General features: G+C 34.6%; 1 pseudogene; it reads right to left on the bottom strand.

The window, feature by feature from the left end:
- Positions 1-440: 440 nt before the first annotated feature.
- On the bottom strand, positions 441-17,482 carry LOC139842056 (benzyl alcohol O-benzoyltransferase-like; annotated as a pseudogene).
- Between the last annotated feature and the right edge of the window lie 2,087 nt (positions 17,483-19,569).

Raw genomic sequence — 19,569 nt, 5'->3', positions numbered from 1 at the left:
AAACTAAAGAAAGAAAACCATCTCTTTTGATTCCTTTTGAAAATAATACGGAGTATCAATTTTTGTTTTCATTTTGAAAAATCACCTGCAGGGAGTATCAATGTTTTATTATAATAATATGATTATTATAATATGTTACTTGGGGTTTGGACTAGCATCCGTTGACGTTGCTTGAAAGTGTAGTGTGGACTATCCTAAGAGACGGTCATATTTTTGATCGTAGGTTTCTCTCCTTCAATCAGTTTCTTCAAGAAAGGTATATCGTTTACTCACTTTGTGAATTACATATTTTGACAATTATTAGTGGTGTAACTGGATCTTTGGGATCGTTAATCATGTGCATGTTTTATTAAATTTAAATATATGAATATTTAATTTTGTAAATGGTTTATAAAATAATAATTGATTATTATTTTAACTATCCGCTGCGTTAATCTGATTTAAAAGTACACACAATTTTCCAACACTAATGGTTTCGAGAATAGGTCTTTCGCAGTCGAAAGTGCAGCTGGGACGACGACACAATTTCCATAATAACCTTTAGGAATATAAGGTTTAAATTTGTAACGTCCGTTAACGGGAAATATGATACGTAATGTCTCTTCGGGATCTGGTTTTAGAGCAATTGCTCGACAACGCCAAACAACAGATGATACGAGTTCAAATGTGGTGCAATGTTTTAGGTGGGTGGGTAGATGATTTCGAAGAATGGAGATTTCAGTTGGCCCAAAGAAAAATGATTTGCTAACCATGTTCATGTTTGAACAGATCAAGTTTGTGATTGTGACATCATCGTACTCGTGGTGAGTATAAGTGACGTGTGGTAGGTTCCTAGCGAGAAGTAGTTCTCTTTGCCATACATGCAAGATTGATGGAGCAGCCGCACCTCGTGTCATTTCGCCTAGTGCTGTTATGAACTGTGACATCCCTTGGCCGTCACTCATAGTATGGTTGATTCGTATGACAGGATGAAACCGCCATATAAAAGGCGAGTCACCTGCAAATATAATCTTTTAGTTTGTTCACATATAACTAAGGAATCTCTAGCGTAGTCGTTAGAGCTATCGTTAAATAAAGAAACCCATCGGTCAAATGAATAAACGTCACTCTGAAACTTATAAACTATATGTAGAATACCTGTTATGCGTATTAAAGGCATCTATATGAGCTTCATTTAGAAAAATTCTAAGTATTACTAGTTCAAAAAATTGAAAAAGTAAAACCTACAAATAGGAGTGTAAATGAGTCGAAATACTTGCAACATATATACCCGGGCTTGACTCGTTATTAGCTATACTCGATCCGAGTTTACAGAACTTTAGCCCGAGTTTGAACATATTTTTAAGATGGTTTAAAAACTATACGTTTTAATAATAGTGTAGCATTTGACTTGCGATAAATGTCTGTATTTAAAACTGGGTGTTTCTATATATACTTAATCCTTCAAAACATAAAATAAGAATATAGTAATGTTATTATTGTCTAACAAACGCACCTGAATAAGCAACAATGGTGAATCAACTATTTCGGCCGAGCTTGGAACATCATATATAAGCTCATCCAAACACGGGAACGGTGGTAAAACCGTCTCTCCAAACTGCTCAAGTGTAACATCAGCCTCGGCCTCGATAAACAATACACATTGGCCCGAACAAGCCACCATTAACTTCCTCCCCAGGCCTTCTTGTATTCGACCAGCAAACGGGTAATAAAACACCAAAAGCTTAGCCAAAGCCTTCCGGATCACAGTAGCCGGATTAATATTTCTCATATTGAGATCACCGCGATATATTTGGATTATCGGAATCTGAAACCAAAGCGCATCTTGATCGTCTTTTTTTGGGTAAAGGGTTGTCACCCGGCAAAATGAAATATAATGAACGAAAAGATACAAATTATAACAACCCTCATTTTTCCATCATGAAATTTCCAAAATACCCTTAGGGTTTTTCATTTGTTCCTCCGTGTAATCGATTTAGGGTTGTTATCCATGTCGACAAACAGACATTTATACTTTCATTAAATGATCGTAATTAATATTAACCCTAAACCAAACCATACCTATTAATTACAAAACCCTAATACCATTTAATATTAAATAATAAACCCTAACCCTAGTACTTAAAAAAATAATATAAACTATATACTAATACTTAAAAATGACATGAAATAAACTATACAAATTAATATGTAAACTAATTGGAACAAATAAAATTTATAAAAGATTAGGGGCTAATAAATAAATAAGATGTATTTAAATAAATGTAACCCTAATATTTACAATATTAATAATTAATAATAATAATAATAATAATAAAAGAAAATATATATAATACCTAAATAAATAAGTAAAATGCCGTATAAAAAAAAGAAATAAATGGTATGTATTACAAATCAATCGGCTGTATATATTTTTTAGGAAATACTAGCTTAATCCCTAAGTTAATTACTCCTAGTTAGACTCTAAATCCAACTCTTGATCACCAAGCAAAACAAGTTTAGTTAGGAAACCTACAAAGTCTATAAAAGCATTGTGATTTTCCTAGAGTCCTCACCACAATCTCCTACAAATCTGTCGACTGATCACCTGCATTCTCTCCTATTTTCTGTCGACAATAACCTCCACCAAAAACCCTACTTGTAGTCGTGAAACATCACCACCACCACAGCCCTTTTAATCGCCTACTTGCTGCTGCAGTCCTTTCTGTCCGTCTGTCAATCAAACAGCCCCAAGAAACCCTTTAGTTTGATGGATTTGTTGTTGCATTTTCTGCTGCAGTTCGTCTGCTGTTCCTGTGCAATGAAAACAACCCAAAACAATCCATATTTACTGCTAAACCTGCTGCTGTGTGTTCTCAGTTTTTCTGTCGAGTTTAATCTGACCCAAAAGACCCCAATTGGGTCGTGAGTTCTTGCTGTTAGGCTTTCTATTTCTGTTCGTGACAAGGAGGACCCAAGAAGACCTGTATTGGGTCGGTTATTGCTGCCACTTGTTTCTGTTTTCTGCACATTCGTATCATCATCAAACCTTGTATCCAATCTTGCTTAAGGTAACCTTTTAACCCTAGTCATTATGTGTTTAAATCAATTACTTATAAGTATATTAATAAGTATTGTGTATTGTATAATGATTAATGGTAAAGAGTTTGATCAAGTAATATAATTAGTTGTTAATAGGAAGTTGTGATTTTATGTTAAAGATGTATGATAATAAACAAGTTGTAAAATTTAAAAGATGATAACAAGTATGAATTATAATTATGGAGTAATAAGATTGTTAAACCTAAAAGTGTTATGAATTAATTATGATTGATAAAAGATAAACTAGTTAATGAATCATGTAGGAATAAAAGTTATGATTTTATGTAAAAAGTTATTAACTAGTTAGTAAGGATATGTTAAAATTATGATTTTATGTTAAAGATGTTATGAATAATGAAATAGGGTTATATTAATAATATGGTTAATCCAAATATGAGGTTTATGATTTCATGTAATAGGGTTAAAAGATAAAAGATGTATGATCATGATTATAGATTAATAAGACACTAGGTTAATTAATGTTAATGATATACGATTATAAGTATTGTGCATGAAAGAATAATGGTAAGTGATTAATAAACTAGTCATGAATGTGATTAATAAGATTAAAGATTGTAAAACTTAAGAGATTATGAACAAGTTAGATGATTAATGAAAAAGGTTAAAAGTGTCATAAAAGATTTTGATGATGATTAATAAGATTGTTAGATTAATAGTATTATAACTAGGTATGATGTTAAAAGGTTATGAATGAGGATAAAAGTTATTAGGATATAATTTAGTTAGTATGTTTATGTAAATTAATATGAACTTGTAGATATAAAATTTAAATGGATAGTAATTGTGGTTAGTAAAGATTAGTGTTAATAATGGTAACCTAGTTAGTAAGTTAAAGATTGAACATGGGTACTTATTATGTGTTAATGATTAATGAGATAATAATGATTATGATATAGATTATGAAAAGGAATTGTTTATGTAATAAAGATTAGGGTTATAAGTTTAAATAATACATATGGATAATAAGGATTAGAGTTAATGAAGGTGATTAGGTTAGGTTTATGATAAAAGGTAATGATTACGGATTAGTAAAGTATTTATGATCATGGTGTACGTGCATGCATGCATGCATACGTACGTATGTACATGTATATATTGTACGTGTATATGTATGTGTATATATGTAAGTATATACATACGTGTATATGTATGTGTATATATGTATGTATATGTACGTGTGTATGTATGTATGAATGTGTACTATGTAAGTATTATTATAAGTTAGTAAACCTAATAATAAGAAAAGTAATAAGTATATGTGTATGTACCATCTTACACTATTATATATGTAACACATACACCTACTATATATATATATATATATATATATATATATATATATATATATATATATATATATATATATATCATATAGTTATGAACACATGCATGTATGATAATAATAAAGCATATATATGTATATATCACATAGGTGTATATTTATATATGTAACATATAAAGATAAGTATATACAATAGTTGATTAATTAAATAATAATACTATAATTAGTATAACCTATACACTTATCTATATAGTAACACTTAAGTACACTAAGTATAATATCACTTATATAAATATAACTTTTCTTGAAAAATGGTCACTGTTAATATAGTTTACTATATTAATAAACAAACTTATGTCTATTAGACTTTAACTAATCGAACATTATATCTCTAGGTTGAGATCTCCGATTTCATACTCCGTTCTTATTACTTGCGTGGAAAATCTACCTGCTATTAAGGTGAACTTCATAGCCCATCTTTTTACTATTTCTTAACTGTTTTATAACTTTGGGGTGAGACACATGCTTGTTTTTTTTAAACTGTTTTACGCTTAGACACAAGTACTCGCAAACTGTTTAACTGTGCTGACATGCTTTGATTCATGCTAAATCCCTACCATGATATCGTTTATTGCTACGTATAAAGGCAAGCTTAGTTATTGTGAATAGAGTTATTGAGAGTGACGTCTCTAACCATTTGACCGTTGGTCTTTGGTTACATAATAATGATTAAACGACACTGACAGTTCAAGGTGTCCTGGGGTAACTTTGTTTACGTCTCGATATCATAACTTCAGCATTTACTTTTGATAACTAAATATTGTGGTCTAAAATTATATATATTAAACCTATGTTGTTCACTCAACTATTTTGGTTGACACTTTAAGCATGTTTTGTCTCAGGTGAAGATTGCTAAAGATTATTTGCTATTTCGACTTTGCTGCTTTTGGAGTCCGCATATATACATTCATATTATTGCATTAGAACATTAGAGTATACAATTGTAATGAGTTAGTGCTTTCCGCTGTTTTAATACATTGGTTTATATTAAAAATGTCTCATATAGAGTCGTTCTCGTTTATACATACTTGTGTTGTGATATTGTGAAGTCATATTACCCCGGCCCTATTTGGGGGTATGACAGAGTGGTATCAGAGCCAGGTTGTTATAGAGAACCAGGATTGCATTCTATGTGTGCCTTATGTGTTAGTTAGGTGCCTTAGCAATCTATAGGACTATAACCTTTCCTATTTTAGTTCTAGTGCATTTTTCCCTTACATTTTATTCGTGCTTTTGCGTCATCTTTAGAACCTACCTAATCATCTCTCTTTCAATTCATTTAGGATGTCTCGCAATAGCCCGATCATCATCTCTGACAATGAGTCCGATGGATCCTACTCCGAAAGATCTGTCCACACACCGACTTATGGACCCGTTTCCCAGCCATTTTCACCAACTCACCCAAACTATGTCCCTGCTAGTCCACCACACTACCCTCATTTGGAAGAATCCCACACTAATGATAACTATGATGGGGATGACGAGGAAGAAGAGTTTGTGGAGGAGAGAATTGAAGAAGAAGAAGAAGAAGAAGTTGAGGAAGAATCCAAGTGTGAGTCCTCTGTTCAAGGCAATGGCAACAAAGGCGTACCGCGAAACCTTTTGACTATTCGTACTCATCAAAGTTTTATAAGCTACCCGCCCCCTACATACAAGAGTACTGAAAGAACTGGGCTCAGTAATATAGAAATGGTGAATGCTGATCTCATGAGCTATACCAACCGATTTCAAGAGTTTGCTCTCATGGCTACTCCCGAGTATCTAGGGATCCAATGCTACATCAATGGATTGCCTAGTGAAGTCCGAAGAGATGTTATTTTGGAGAACCTGGGGACCATACAAGAAGCTACTTACATGGCAAGCTATTTCATCGACAAACATAAGGAGAAAGAAGATGCAAAAAGGAAAAGAGAAGGAATGGGGCAAGAAAATTTTAAAAGCAAATTCAACAAGTTGTATAAAGGAAAACGTCCTTATTGCAAGAGATGTGAGAAACATCATGAGAGATGGTGTAAGGCCAAGTGCACCAAGTGTGAGAAGGTGGGTCATGTAGCCAAGAAGTGTAGAGTTGTTATCCCATCAATCAAAACTCCAGCAAATGTAACCGTTCCTACTTGCTATAACTGCGGAGGAGTAGGGCATTTCAAAAATCAATGTTCGGATAAGAAGAAGAATGAAGAGGCACAATGAAGAGTTTTTGGAAACCCCTAGACATTTAAATTTTTCATTTTCATAGTGTTCTTTATGTTACCATTTAGTACTTTTATATTTTGGAGGATTTCGTTAAGTTCCTGTAATACTCTGGTTATTTTCTTTTACTGGTTATTTTTCTTTTAAATGAATGAATGATGTTATTTTCTTTTCTTTCATTCCATTGAATCGTTTACCTCGAAGAAGATGAATATTGACTAGATGACATAGTAGTAACTTTATGGAGTGATAAAAGTATGATTTAGAATAATATAACGACACTTGATCAACGTAGTTATATTATGATAAGTCATACAGAAATCCTAATGGATCATGATGGGAATAAGATTTGATCAACCTTAGGACCATTGTGTACCATTACATACTCCCTATCACTATATTGTCAAACTAAAAATATTAACCCTAGATATCATAATATCCTTCACTTGTCAATTATCCACGCCCGGTGCTGTACCTATTGCATAGGTACCATACCTCTTAGCTCCACCTGAAATGAAGGAATCATCCAGCCAACTCCAAGAGCTTTTGGAGAAAGGTTTCATTCGTCTTAGCTTGCCTCCGTAAGGAGCACCCGTTCTATTTGTTAAAAAGAAAGATGGCACGTTGAGGATGTGTATTGATTACCAAGAACTCAACAAGCTAACCATCAAAAATCGTTATCCATTCCCGCTTATTGATGACCTGTTTGACCAACTGCAAGGATCAAGTATCTATTTGAAGATTGATCTTAGGTCGGGTCATCATCAATTGAGAGTCAAGGAAACCGATGTTTCTAAGACTCCCTTCCTAACTCGTTATAGACATTATGAGTTTCTTGTCATGCCTTTTGGTTTAACCAATGCTCCTGCTGTATTCATGGATCTTATGAACCATGCATGCAAACCCTATCTTGATAAATTCGTAATAGTCTTCATTGATGACATCTTAATCTACTCCAAGAACGAGAAAGAACATGAGCAACATTTGCGATTGATTCTAGAGCTCTTAAAGAAGGAACAACTGTATGTCAAGTTTTTTCGAGTGTGAACTTTGGCTACAAATCGTACAATTCCTTAGACATGTAGTTAATAGTGAAGGAATACATGTCGATCCTATAAAAATCACCGCTATTCAGAAATTTTTCGAGAACTAGTCATGGATGAAGTCCATAGGACTAGATATTTTAATCACCTAGGCTCTTTTAGCCAAAATTTCATGCAACATCAGCTCTCACTCAAATAGATCCCCGCTATAATTAAGTGTAGACTTTGCTCTAATAAAACGATGACCGAATGATAATTCTTAGTCAACACTTCCTATTAAATAAAGTTCATACATTTCACATCTCGAATCTTAAAAAGTGTCTTGCTGACGACATACTCGTTATTCCCTTGAATGATCTTCGCATTAATTTCACTTCATCGAAAAACCTATAGAAGTTGTGGATCGTGAGGTTAAATGTTTGAAACAAAGCTCTATTCTGGTTGTTAAGATCCGTTGGAATTCACGTAGAGGCCCCGAGTATACCTGGGAACGTGAATACCGGATGAAGCGTAAATATCCCCATCTATTCTCAAACGTTAATACATCCGAGAAGTCTTACTGAAACTTCGGGACGAAGTTTAAATTAACGGGGAGGTACTATAACAACCCTCATTTTTCCATCATGAAATTTCCAAAATACCCTTAGGGTTTTTCATTTGTTCCTCCGTGTAATCGATTTAGGGTTGCTATCCATGTCGACAAACGAACATTTATACTTTCATTAAATGATCGTAATTAATATTAACCCTAAACCAAACCATACCTATTAATTACAAAACCCTAATACCATTTAATAATAAATAATAAACCATAACCCTAGTACTTAAAAAATAATATAAACTATATACTAATACTTAAAAGTGACATGAAATAAACTATACAAATTAATATGTAAACTAATTGGAACAAATAAAATTTATAAAAGATTAGGGGCTAATAAATAAATAAGATGTATTTAAATAAATGTAACCCTAATATTTACAATATTAATAATTAATAATAATAATAATAATAATAATAAAAGAAAATATATATAATACCTAAATAAATAAGTAAAATGCCGTATAAAAAAAAAAGAAATAAATGGTATGTATTACAAATCAATTGGCTGTATATATTTTTTAGGAAATACTAGCTTAATCCCTAAGTTAATTACTCCTAGTTAGACTCTAAATCCAACTCTTGATCACCAAGCAAAACAAGTTTAGTTAGAAAACCTACAAAGTCTATAAAAGCATTGTGATTTTCCTGGAGTCCTCACCACAATATCCTGCAAATCTGTCGACTGATCACCTGCATTCTCTCCTGTTTTCTGTCGACAATAACCTCCACCAAAAACCCTACTTGTAGTCGTGAAACATCACCACCACCACAGCCCTTTTAATCGCCTACTTGCTGCTGCAGTCCTTTCTGTCCTTCTGTCAATCAAACAGCCCCAAGAAACCCTTTAGTTTGATCAATTTGTTGTTGCATTTTCTGCTGCAGTTCGTCTGCTGTTCCTGTGCAACGAAAACAACCCAAAACAATCCATATTTACTGCTAAACCTGCTGCTACCTGCTGCTGTGTGTTTTCAGTTTTTCTGTCGGGTTTAATCTGACCCAAAAGACCCCAATTGGGTCGTGAGTTCTTGCTGTTAGGCTTTCTATTTCTGTTCGTGACAAGGAGGACCCAAGAAGACCTGTATTGGGTCGGTTATTGCTGCCACTTGTTTCTGTTTTCTGCACATTCGCATCATCATCAAACCTTGTATCCAATCTTGCTTAAGGTAACCTTTTAACCCTAGTCATTATGTGTTTAAATCAATTACTTATAAGTATATTAATAAGTATTGTGTATTGTATAATGATTAATGGTAAAGAATTTGATCAAGTAATATAATTAGTTGTTAATAGGAAGTTATGATTTTATGTTAAAGATGTATGATAATAAACTAGTTGTAAAATTTAAAAGATGATAACAAGTATGAATTATAATTATGGCGTAATAAGATTGTTAAACCTAAAAGTGTTATGAATTAGTTATGATTGATAAAAGATAAACTAGTTAATGAATCATGTAGGAATAAAAGTTATGATTTTATGTAAAAAGTTATTAACTAGTTAGTAAGGATATGTTAAAATTATGATTTTATGTTAAAGATGTTATGAATAATGAAATAGGGTTATGTTAATAATATGATTAATCCAAATATGAGGTTTATGATTTCATGTAATAGGGTTAAAAGATAAAAGATGTATGATCATGATTATAGATTAATAAGACACTAGGTTAATTAATGTTAATGATATACGATTATAAGTATTGTGCATGAAAGAATAATGGTAAGTGATTAATAAACTAGTCATGAATGTGATTAATAAGATTAAAGATTGTAAAACTTAAGAGATTATGAACAAGTTAGATGATTAATGAAAAAGGTTAAAAGTGTCATAAAAGATTTTGATGATGATTAATAAGATTGTTAGATTAATAGTATTATAACTAGGTATGATGTTAAAAGGTTATGAATGAGGTTAAAAGTTATTAGGATATAATTTAGTTAGTATGTTTATGTAAATTAATATGAACTTGTAGATATAAAATTTAAATGGATAGTAATTGTGGTTAGTAAAGATTAGTGTTAATAATGGTAACCTAGTTAGTAAGTTAAAGATTGAACATGGGTACTTATTATGTGTTAATGATTAATGAGATAATAATGATTATGATATAGATTATGAAAAGGAATTGTTTATGTAATAAAGATTAGGGTTATAAGTTTAAATAATACATATAGATAATAAGGATTAGAGTTAATGAAGGTGATTAGGTTAGGTTTATGATAAAAGGTAATGATTACGGATTAGTAAAGTATTTATGATCATGGTGTACGTGCATGCATGCATGCATACGTACGTATATACATGTATATATTGTACGTGTATATGTATGTGTATATATGCAAGTATATACATACGTGTATATGTATGTGTATATATGTATGTATATGTACGTGTGTATGTATGTATGAATGTGTACTATGTAAGTATTATTATAAGTTAGTAAACCTAATAATAAGAAAAGTAATAAGTATATGTGTATGTACCATCTTACACTATTATATATGTAACACATACACCTACTATATATATATATATATATATATATATATATATATATATATATATATCATATAGTTATGAACACATGCATGTATGATAATAATAAAGCATATATATGTATGTATCACATAGGTGTATATTTATATATGTAACATATAAAGATAAGTATATACAATAGTTGATTAATTAAATAATAATACTATAATTAGTATAACCTATACACTTATCTATATAGTAACACTTAAGTACACTAAGTATAATATCACTTATATAAATATAACTTTTCTTGAAAAATGGTCACTGTTAATATAGTTTACTATATTAATAAACAAACTTATGTCTATTAGACATTAACTAATCGAACATTATATCTCTAGGTTGAGATCTCCGATTTCATACTCCGTTCTTATTACTTGCATGGAATATCTACATGCTATTAAGGTGAACTTCATAGCCCATCTTTTTACTATTTCTTAACTGTTTTATAACTTTGGGGTGAGACACATGCTTGTTTTTTTTAAACTGTTTTACGCTTAGACACAAGTACTCGCAAACTGTTTAACTGTGCTGACATGCTTTGATTCATGCTAAATCCCTACCATGATATCGTTTATTGCTACGTATAAAGGCAAGCTTAGTTATTGTGAATAGCGCTATTGAGAGTGACGTCTCTAACCATTTGACCTTGGTCTTTGGTTACATAATAATGATTAAACGACACTGACAGTTCAAGGTGTCCTGGGTAACTTTGTTTACGTCTCGATATCATAACTTCAGCATTTACTTTTGATAACTAAATATTGTGGTCTAAAATTATATATATTAAACCTATGTTGTTCACTCAACCATTTTGGTTGACACTTTAAGCATGTTTTGTCTCAGGTGAAGATTGCTAAAGATTATTTGCTATTTCGACTTTGCTGCTTTTGGAGTCCGCATATATACATTCATATTATTGCATTAGAACATTAAAGTATACAATTGTAATGAGTTAGTGCTTTCCGCTGTTTTAATACATTGGTTTATATTAAAAACGTCTCATATAGAGTCGTTCTCGTTTATACATACTTGTGTTGTGATACTGTGAAGTCATATTACCCCGGCCCTATTTGGGGGTATGACACAAATGAGTTCAGAGATTATAGAAAAGCTCTATAATCCAAATACAACCCAAAAAACCCAAAACTAACAAAAGCTAGACACATCCAAATGGGCACAAATTGGGTCCTTAACACCAACTGAAACGAACAGTAAATAACTATGAAATCTTCCATATGTTCTTTATCCGATGAACATGAGTCGAGTCCTTAAATCTAAACGACATTAGCTTCAGCCTTATGGTCGAAAAGATTACTTGGAACACCTCCTCCTCCGAACGTCCTTTGCCCGTAAAAAGTCTAGAATTCCTTTCTTGCCAAATGAAGTATACCGTTGCTGCAAAAACATGCTTCGTCACGATAACCCGAGCAACCTTACGATGAGCAACCGGGACAAGATTATGCACTAAGCTTTTCCAGTTATCCTCATTGACAGGAAGAGGCGAAACTCGCTTAGCTTTATCCCATACTGTCTTCGAAAACCTGCACTCAAAAAATAGATGTGAACTAGAATCCGGCACAGTTTTGCACAGTGGGCAGACAACAAGATTAGCATGATCCCACACTCTTAAATGATCCTGAGTCTTCAATTTGTTCTTCATAAGCAGCCATAAAATAAAGCAGTGACGAGGAATACCCATCGAATGCCAAACAATATTGAACCATGGGACTTTTTCAGCCCGAGACCGAATCGAATCCCAAACAACTCGAACAGAAAACTCTTGCAATTCGCCATCCTTATCCTTCCATTTAACCACATCATCTCGATCATGAATTAAAGGCGCCATATCAGATAATAAGCTCAGACGATTAGTCCACTGTATCGGCCATCTCCATTCACTCGAAGTGAATAACATAGCAACAGTAAATCGATCATTAAAACCTGCTCTAGAAATATCATTACGTACAACCACATTAGTCAAAGGACCATAATCATACCATGTATCGAACCACGCCGAAGTATTCTTCCCATTACCAACTATATGAATTATATGATCCCGGATGATATCACGAATACCCAACACTTTCCTCCATCCCCAGCTTGACCCAGCCACAATCGGAGTATCCCAAAAGTTTCTAGATTTCAAACGATATGAATGGATCCATTTGACCCACAAGGAGTCTTTCCCAGTAATGATACACCATGCATGATACGACATTAGGGCAGTGTTCCACATTTTTAGATTTTTGATACCTAAACCACCTTCCTCCTTTGGCATACAGACTTCTTTCCATTTCACTTTAGCCTTACCTCGTTTCATGGGACCTTGACACCAAAGAAAACCTCGAAGTAGTTTTCAATATCTGATATTGTTTTGTTTGGAAGAATAAATACCGACAACCAATAAACTTGCATCGAGGATAGAACAGACGTGATCAATTGTAAACGGCCCGCAAAAGATAGGGACTTATTTTTCCAGTCCCCAATTTTTGATTTAACTCTTTCCACCAACGTGTTACAATCCCTCACCATTAATCTAGATGATACCAACGGCACACCTAGATATCTAACAGGGAGGCTACCCTCTTCAAATGGCAGTAACGACAAGATCTCATTCTTCATAGAACTCGCAACATTACAAAAGAACGCCGTACTTTTTGCCATACTAGGCATCAATCCCGAGCATCTTTTAAAAACATCCAACGCGTCTGCAACAACTTTAACCGAAGATTTATTGGCGTGAGTAAAAATGAAGAGATCATCGGCGAAACATACACTTATGATTTTTTGCTTTGCACACCTAGCGTGATACCGGAATCCTTGAGAACCTTGAATATATCGGTGCAAGAGCAGAGTTAGAGTTTCCATCACTAACGTAAATAGATATGGTGACATTGGGTCCCCTTGACGGAGACCTCTCTTCCTTTAATGAAACCATGCATATCACCATTAATGTTAATCGAAAACGAAGTCGTAGTGACACACTTCATAATCCATATAATCATGGTTTTATGAAAACTAAAATGAGTTAAGATCTCCTCCAGAAACTTCCAATCAACCGTGTCATATGCCTTTTTAATGTCAACCTTAAACGCACAACGAGGAGTGCCACATTGAAGGTGATAGTTCCTCATAATTTCCTGCGTAATAAGGATATTATCTAATATACGTCTACCTGGAACAAACGCCGATTGGTTCTCACTTACTAAGCCATCCAAACCCTCCTTGATTCTTGCAGTGATAATCTTACTTATACACTTATAAATTACATTACAACAAGAAATAGGACGATAATCTGTAACCTTACTCGGAGTTTGCACTTTTGGAAGAAGAGCAATAACGGTATGGTTTATCTCTTTTAACAGTTGGCCATTGTAGAAGAATTCCTTAACCGCATCCGTAACATCCGAACCAATAATGTCCCAAGTATCTTTAAAAAATACCAACGTATACCCATCTGGACCAGGAGATTTACTATCGCAAATGCTGAATATCGCCTGCTTTACCTCTTGGTTCGTAATTGGCTTGATCATAGCAACAACAGCTTCTGGGGATAGCTTCTTTGTAAACAACGAATTAGGATCAGGGATCCTTTCACAAGCACGATCATTACCCAGAAAATATTGATAGTGTTGAACAAAAATATTCGGTACATTACTGCCCTCAAAAAGGTTATCTGTACTATCCATGATTGCTTGGATACGACTTCTATTCTGTCTTCCTTTTACCACCTAGTGGAAATAACTCGAGTTACTATCACCAACACGCAACCACTCCACCTTTGATTTTTGTTTAAGGAAACGTTCTTCCTCCAAACTAGCTTCGTTAAATTCCTTAAGGGTGCGGCTAGCATTATTACGAAAAACATCAGATGATGGGTCAGAATCCAGCATAGCCTGATGAACATCAAGTTGATTGCGAATATTTTTGACCCGCTCATGAATATTGCCTTTTTCCCACATAAGCTTACGGATAGGTTTCTTTAGCGCTCTCAAACGTTTAACAAGACAAAACATTTTATGGCCCGACACCTGAAGCTTCCAACCATCGATCACACACCTACGAAAATTATCACGATGAATCAGGTAGTTACTGAACCGAAATGGCTTAGGGCCACCCGCTTCATTCGAGGGAATTTTGAGTACCGCAGGACTATGATCAGAAATACGATAGGGCTGAAAAACGGCATAAGCATTGGTAAACATATTGATGAAGTGTTCATTCACCATAACCCGGTCGATTTTCTTCAACATGCCTGTATTAGTCAGCGGACTTTGGTTCTAGATAAACCTTAAGCATGAGTGATTAACATCTGAGACATTTATGGATTCAGTGCACTCCCGAAAGTCAGTCATTGCAACAGTAACCCGAGAGCTTCCCGTTGAAGTCTCATCAATACTCAGCGAAGCATTAAAATTGCCCATGAGGACCCACGGGTGAGCCCCCGCGACCCTATGAAACGACTTTAGTTCACTCCACAAGTTACGCCTTGGAATATACTTACTCGCGGCATAAACAAAAGACACGAAAACATGGACATCATTATTAACAGATCTCACTTGACAATGCATAACCTGATCCGTCATGCCTAGAATAATCACATTCACCATCAATGGATCCCATCCCAAAATAATACGAGTACCACGTACACAAACATTATTATTAGAAGACCAAGACCAATTAGGAAACACATAATTACATATGTGACTCAGCTTAGAGATATTAACATTTGATTCTAAGACCGCACATAAACATAATTTATTCTCCATAATGACCTCACGAACCTCATTTTGTTTAGGGGTTCGGTTCAATCCCCTTATATTCCATGATGCAAAACTAATCATCGCAAAACTTATCACCGGGAGTGCTTGTCCCCTCAGCATGTAACTTTTTACCAACATCTTGGGTCTCATCAACCCCCTCCACATCACTATCTTCATCAACTATATCCTTATATACCGAGTTTTCCTTCTCTGGATCTTCCTGTATATCTTCAAGCACGGAAAACCCATTATGAACATTTACCTTGGTAGGCGGTTTGCTTGTACTTGGGACATTCGATGCCACATCAGCTGCCCTCGTTACTTGACGATACACCATCTTAGGTTTATTTTTTCCCAACGTGAACCCTTTCTGGCTATCAGCCATCCTCTTACTATTATTACTACTCTTGTTAGACACTAGCTGAAAACCATCATCTTGAACTTTACTGATAGGAGCCACTTGAATATTCTTTGGACATTGTGAATCCTTATGTCCAAAAATTTTGCAATGCGAACAATGTGGCGGTTTCCACTCATATTCTGCTTTAACAACATCGATAATGCTACTATCATCCACCAGCGACAGAGTTGCAACCCGTAGAGATTCCTTAAGACCCTTTTCAGCATTAACCTCAATCATTGCACGTGCATAGTTTGGTCTGCCCCAGGATTCCACACACATAGTGCTTGTGTAGGAGTCCAACATTAATGGTCGGCCAATCTTCGATGCTATATGGCTTAATCCATCCGCATTAAAACCAGTTAAGGGAATATCATGTAGCTTGACCCAAACAGGGACCGAAGATACTTCAGTTTTCGTAAGGCACACATTCGGGGACCATTTGTTAAGAATAATCGGGACAGTGCGTATCATCCAAGGACCATTCTCTAAAACATCCAACATTCCTTTTTCCGTAGTGAACTTGAAGAAAAAGAATCCCTTTGAATTCATCATAGACTTTTCAATACCATACTTCTTCCACGCATTCATAACATACTGCTGAACCACAGGATATGCAACTCGCTTACCAATAAAGTAGCCATATAAGGTATTACCATAGCGATTTGAGGCCTCTTTAACTGCAGACACCGGAATCGCTACATCCACTCCATCTTCCAACACCTCCTGTGACTCAATAAACCGAAAATTCACCTTCCATATCTCCTTGGAATCACTTACCAAATCAGCATATAGTTTCTTTGGTGTAACGGATTTAGTCACTGGATCCTCCTCATGCACATTCTTTTCACACTATCAGCCTTACCACTATCAGGTTCCAATGGAGGAAAAACCACCGAATCTTCAAATCTTATACTCTTGTCCCCATCAGCTTTATGAGAAGAAGCCGAGTGGACAGCATCATCTTTCATGAAACTCCTTAGATCAGTGTTGTACTCCTCAAGCCTAGATGAACCATCTCCTACCTTAATGTTCCTTCCCGAACCAACGTTACCCTCCACAACCCTAGATGAATCTACCCCATCCAAATTGGATGCAGTGTCTTCCATCGAGTTATCATTAGAATTACCCCCAATTTTACGACTTCTCAGTACTTTCTCACTCGTAGCCGTTGTTGCCTTTTTCTTCAGTCCTCCCGAATTTTTACCCATATTCCAATACCCACGACAGTTCCAGAATAGAAGATTAGACGATGAAAATGAAATCAAAATAGAGAATCGAGAATGAAACAGTGCGAAACGAAATCAGTCGCCGTTTTCGCCCTATTTTTGCGGAGCATACTAGGGTTTTTTTACTTTCAACAAAAATTCAAGTAAGCGCATCTTGATCGTCGATATCTGAGAGGGGCTTCACTTGTATAGGCGTTGGTTCAGCCGGTTTTATTAGTTCTGTTTCACGCCTTCTGACCGTGAAAGTTAAGGACATGTTTGATTTTTCCATTTTTAGTATGTGTTTTTTTTCATGTAGCAGAATTTCAATTTGATTAAGGACTAATATATACAATAAGCGATGAAACTGTAAAAAAATTTGTGCACGTTCATGCACATGGATGTACTTAAACCACTCCAAATATAATTTACAATAAAATAAAATAAAATATTTCTTTCATGGTGCCACTATTACTATATATAGTAATTTACAGAACAAGATAGGATTGTTTATATAAAAACGCAGGGCGAAACCAAGCAAAGCAATGGGTTTATGTGCCCCATTGATCCAGGAAATTAGAGGATATGTTACTTTAATTTTTAGATTTATTTATTTTACGTATGTCCACATTTATAATTAAATTTTGCATATTCCCTCTACCCAAAACTGATCATGCCCGAATCTAAAAGTAAATTTGAATTCGGTTAAGTTTTTTCATTTTGATTTCAAGATTAAAGGGTTTGAAATCAAATATTCAACCACCTATTCTCAGCCAAAGTCTGATTCCACTTAGTATATGTTGGTTTTATTTCTAATAGAAAAATGATATGGTCACTTGTTTCACATTCGTGGAAAAAAGAAATGAGGGGTAAACTCTTTCGGTATAAATTGAAGTTGTCCCATATAGGTGGGTGAAAGAAGTTGGAGGTGAATTCTTTGATTATAAAAGGAGGGTTAAGTCTTCATTCTAACTTGTACCAATCAATACACTTTAAATATTTGATTATTTCTTTCTTTCTTACCCAGAGTTGTATTAGTTAAATATTTTGGAGAGTGTAATTGACTTAAGAGAGACGTCTATGTCATTGTAATAATTTGTGATATAATGAATTTCTCTCTTTGGAGCTCGTGGTTTTGTCTCCTGTTTTGGAGTTTTCACGTTAAATTCTTGTGTTGTGGATTGTCAATATTTCTTTACTGTCTTTCATTGGGCGTGTGTTGAGAATTAGTGAGATCATTTTTCCCAACAACTGGTATCAGAACGTCAGGTTTGACGGAGGGTCTTATTTAAAGGAGTTGGAATATGCTCTGTGGTCGCGGCTTTGTTCGAGCTTCCACATCATAAACTACTTCTATTGATCGTATATAGTATATAGTTTGACAATATTTTTCTGATTCGGAGTAAGCGGTGTCAAAATTTGTAGTGGACCTGATTGCTGAATTTTTCAAACAGTCACTAATTATATTGGGACCAAATGGATCCTACATCTCCACTACATTTGTCGGCCACTTGAAACGTGGGTAAAATCAGAGAAAGTGTTGTTCATAAGATACGGATACAATGTTGAAGTTCAGTCCAATGAGGTTTGATGTAGAGACATCATATGGGAGGATCAATTTTGGCTTGTGGTAAGTTCAAGTCAAGGATGTGTTGTTTCGGTCCAGTTTACACAAGGCATTGAAAGGTAAACTCACCTTTGTTTCTGACAGTGATTCTACCAGTAAGTTCGATGAAGAATGAGATGATATGGATTTGAGGGCGGAAAGTGCGATTCATTTGTGTCTTGCAACGAACGTGATTGCAAATGTGCACGTGTTATCAACGGCTAAGGAGCTTCGGGATAAACTAGAGCAGTTGTACCTGAGCAAGGGCATCTCAAATCGTTTGTGTCTTAAAGAACATTTCCATACTCTGTGTATGGATGGAGGTTCAAAGATTTCAGATCATCTGAGAATTCTTAATGGTATTGTTTCGGAACTAGAAGCTACTGGAGTTAAAGTGGATGATGAAGATAAAGCTTTGAGGTTGATATTATCTTTATCATCGTCCAATGAACACATAAGACCTATTTTGATGTATGGGAAAGAAACTCTGACGTTTGAAGACGTTACTAGCAAACTCCTATCTGAGGAGAAAAGACTGGAAGGTAACAGGGTCTCGTCATCAGTAAGTACGGTACTGTTGTGTTCGGATAGGCGGAAGAGAAACTCTAGAAAGAATCTGGTATGCTAGGAATGCAGGAAGACTAGACATGTAAGAGTTAATTGTTCAGGTAGAGCTAATCCAAATATGTAGTAGATGTTGCTGCATCTTCAACATGAGTGAATCCAGATTAGTGAAGGCATTAAACGATATCTAAATAAGAGAATAGCCGCAT

Source organism: Rutidosis leptorrhynchoides, chromosome 4, assembly GCF_046630445.1.
Source record: "Rutidosis leptorrhynchoides isolate AG116_Rl617_1_P2 chromosome 4, CSIRO_AGI_Rlap_v1, whole genome shotgun sequence".
NCBI lineage: Eukaryota > Viridiplantae > Streptophyta > Magnoliopsida > Asterales > Asteraceae > Rutidosis > Rutidosis leptorrhynchoides.
The sequence above is the reverse complement of the archived record's forward strand: the minus strand, read 5'-3'. Positions and strand labels throughout refer to the sequence as shown.